This window comes from Schistocerca piceifrons, chromosome X (genome assembly GCF_021461385.2).
Source record: "Schistocerca piceifrons isolate TAMUIC-IGC-003096 chromosome X, iqSchPice1.1, whole genome shotgun sequence".
In the NCBI taxonomy this organism is placed as follows: Eukaryota; Metazoa; Arthropoda; class Insecta; order Orthoptera; family Acrididae; genus Schistocerca; species Schistocerca piceifrons.
This window is the reverse complement of record NC_060149.1, coordinates 925,751,536-925,755,607: the sequence shown is the minus strand read 5'-3', so window position 1 is coordinate 925,755,607 and position 4,072 is coordinate 925,751,536. Positions and strand designations below refer to the sequence as shown.

The 4,072-nt window shown below is 42.7% G+C and overlaps 1 pseudogene; it reads left to right on the top strand.

Annotated features, from left to right (window-relative positions):
• The first annotated feature begins 3,725 nt into the window (after positions 1-3,725).
• LOC124723818 lies at positions 3,726-3,844 on the top strand (annotated as a pseudogene).
• Positions 3,845-4,072: the final 228 nt, after the last annotated feature.

The following is a 4,072-nucleotide window of genomic DNA, read 5'->3' as shown; positions in this document are numbered from 1 at the left end:
GATGCTTCAGAACGTGTCCTACCAATCAATCCCTTCTGTTAGTCAGGTTGTGCCACAAATTCCTCTTCTCCCCAATTGTATTCAGTACCTCCTCATTAGTTATGCGATCCATCCATCTAATTATGAGCATTCTTCTGTAGCTTCTATTCTCCTCTTGTCTAAACTATTTATCGTCCATGTTTCACTTCCATACATGGATACACTCCATACAAATATTTCAGAAAAGACCTCCTGGCACTTAAATCTATACACGATGTTAACAAATTTCCCTTCTTCAGAAACGCTTTCCTTGCCATAACCAGTCTACATTTTATATCATCTCTACTTCGACCATCATCAGCAGTTATTTTGCTTCCCAAATAGCAAAACTCATCTACTACTATGTCTCATTTCCTAATTTAATTCCCTCAGTATCACCTGATTTAATTAGACTACTTTCCGTTACCTTAGTTTTGCTGTTGTTGATGTTCATCCTATATCCTCCTTTCAAGACACTGTTCATTCCGTTCAACTGTTCTTCCAGGTCCTTTGCTGCCTCTGACAGAATTACAATGTCATCGGAAAACCTTAAAGTTTTTATTTCTTCTCCCTGGATTTTAATTCATACTCCAAATTTTTCCTTTGTTTTCTTTACTACTTGCTCAATATGCAGGTTGAACAACATCGGAATAGACACATATTCGACACTTGAAGGAAAAAAATAATAAAAAGGTGACCCGACTTTCATTCCCACGAGTGTGACACGGGATGTTCACGTTTGGTCCGCATTTGTTTGAATGGATCGGATTCGCGAAAGTACGGTAAGGGATTAAATGATACTGGGCGACGTCAGTGAGCACGATGAGCGCTTGTGGACGAAGCTGACTATAGCGGTGCGAGTCGCGTGAGTGTTTTGGCGCTGTGAGCACGAAGGCCCTACGAACCGCGGCGTGCTGGCTGTGCCGGCGCTTTGTTCTCGGAGCTGAGCTGGGCTCGGCTCGGCTCGCCTTGGGGCGTTCGTGGCTGCCGCGCCGATCTCGCCCCTTCTCCCGCTCTCACGGAGCAACGCCCACGCGCCTTCGTGTCCGAGACCTGCCCGCGGCCGGAGGCGTGGCTGCGCTCTCTCTCTCTCTCTCTCTCTCTCTCTCTCTCTCTCCCTCTCCCTCTCCCTCTCCCTCTCCCTCTCTCTCCCTCCCTCCTCCCCCCTCCATTGCTCCCCCTCCCCTCTCCCTGCCCTACTAGCGCGCGCATGTGTCTGCTCGTACGGCCGCAATTCGCGCAGTCGATGCTTACGACTCGCGTCCATGAGTTTGCTGCTACGCTGCTCTCGCCTCCTCAGATATGTAGAACATCTGGATACTGGGCTAGTTATGTATTGTTTATTTTTGAAAATCTAGTAGCTTGCGAGTAATAGTTGCTATTTAACGTAAGCGTATCAGGTAAACGATGTCTTACGTGTGCATAATTTTCTGCGAGTTGGAGGCTCAGTACCTTGATACAGTAAAGTGACAACGGCAGGAAAAGATAGGCAAAACAACGCATACGCAGTCATTACATCCAATACTAATGAAAAGTCCTACAGGACTTTTAAATGGGAATAAATCACAGAAACGTGTCGCTAAAAAAAAGTAACACTTTTAGTACTTCAGTATTTAACTCATTAGTCGCAGGATTTCCAAAAACATCGTTAATGATAAATGAAATTTTAAAAAAATGAGTTCCATCATCTAAATTTTGCTCCTACTTTCATTTTGAGAACGATTCTTTTCCAGCATGTCGAATATTTTTGCTTTCGTACGTAGGCTTCAGCTTCACTACTCCAGTACCGCGAGTAAGGATAGCAACTGCAAAATTTGCTGATGACAGAGGTGTTGGGGCGATGGGACAAGCCAACTGATGGGGTACCAAATTTTAGCTCGTTGTAAATAGTTTTCATTGTTTCACAGCAAAACAAATGTTAAGTAAGCCACTGTAGTCCACAAAGTATTTTGGCTTTTTTTCACCTTAGTGTTAAGGTTAATTTTTCGCCAGGAGTCATTGGATACAAATACCTGGTTGATGAACCCTTGCACAAATTATGTTTGGCTAGACCTGGGACATGTTTCGTCCTTCAATAAATGACAATTAATAAATGCCATAAAGAAACCTTCGTCGAGCCTTGTTGTGAAGATGAGATGTGTTTCAGCTTTCTAGTTTGTAAATGTTGAAGTAGACTTTCTTCTCATTAGTTATTTTCTTCCAGCGCTAAGCACAATAATAAACTGCCACTACTCATTTTGAGAAAGGTGCGTCGAACTGCTCGCGACTGAGGAAGCAAACAAGAACACCGTTCTGCAAGCTACTTGCAGTTCGCGAACAGGAGCGCTGTCGGTGCAAACGCCTTCAAATCAAATACTTCAACGCCTCGTTCCTCCGTGCTGTTCTGTGATACGGCCTTCATTCCAGCTTAGAAAATGATTTTGATATGTTGGCTATATTTCGTACGCAGCAAAGTATCACCCAAAGTGATCCAGACGTAAAGTAACCCACGACCAAATTATTAACGCGAAATTTTATCCGATAGGTTACTAAATATCCAATTATCACAGTAACTATGGTCAATAACGAAGAAATATCCACTTCATAGTTGTGAAACTATTAGGTACTGAAAAATCCTCCTTTTGTGCAAATCGGTGTACTCCAAACTGAATGAGAAGTATAGTGAAGAAAACTCTTACACACGAAAGAAGTGGTTTTCAATTTTTTTAAAAGGAAAAGGAGAACCTCTGCCGAAAAACTAAGTCCAGGAGTTGATGTAACTTTGTTTCATTTACGTACAGTACCTTTTACAGCAAGAAAATGGGTAACTCATTTTCCCGAGTGCCAACTTATTCTGCGCGTATAGTACAAGCGATGCAAACCTCGTTCAGCAACAGGTACTTGTCTGACTGAAACGATGAAATAAAACTAAAGCGACCATTTCTCAAACTGCAGGTATACTGTCCAACGAAACGTCAGCAGTACGAAAACATGGGGGACAGGCGCTGCAATTTTATACTGAAAGTAATTTGACACGAAATGAGGATACGTATCTAACAGAAACAGGTGAGGGAAGATGTCATATGAATCAACAAAAACACAAGGAGAAACTGGGCGATACGGCACCTGTTCCCAAAACTTCTCCAACCTTCATGTCGTAAACAAATAGGTCAGTAATGTTCCATGATTGTTGTGAATAGATGAACTATTGCGTAATTTTAATACAGTAGAGTCTTACGTAAAAGCAATTTGCCATAGCAGTGTACTAATATTGTTTAATTTCATTTTGTAGAAATAAGTCATGTGTGCGATGCTTTTACCAAACTGCGAAGTATTAATTTATTTCTGTATTGATCTCAAGTGGTACAGGTTAAGAAATGAAGGTGGCCACCAAAACTGTAACACTATGAATGTTGCTTAAGTAATAGGGAGAAAATAATAGAGGCTTTATTATAATTCCAGTCAAATCAGGTTATTAATTTCGCTTGGTCATGACCATCTTCAGACCTATAAAATGCAATCACATAGAGGTAGCCCAGTTTACAAAAAAACTCGTAAGCACACGAAAACAAAACATAAAACAACTATAAAACACTGTACAACGTACCCATACTTGAGGAGAAACATGCTTCATTACACATATCACGCCATTACATGTGATGGTACAGTCAAATCATTAGTCATTTAAGCTTCGTCAGACAAATAAAATTGTGATATGTAAAGAGCGGACCAACGGCCTTGCCGCAATGGTAACACCGGTTCCCGTCAGATCACTGAAGTTAAGCGCTGTCGGGCCCGACCAGCACCCGGATGGGTGACCGTCCAGGATTGCCGAGCGCTGTTGGCAAGTGGGGTGCACCCAGCCCTTGTGAGGCCAATTGAGGAGATACTTAATTGAGAAGTAACGTCTCCGGTCACGAAAACGCAACGGCCGGGAGAGCAGTGTGTTGTCCCAGGCCCCTCTATACCCGCATGTAGTGACGCCTGTCCGTTGAGGATAACACAGTGATCGGTCAGCAGCGTTGGACCTACCGAAGCCTGTTCGGACGGAGTTGGGTAAAGAACATAAATTTAG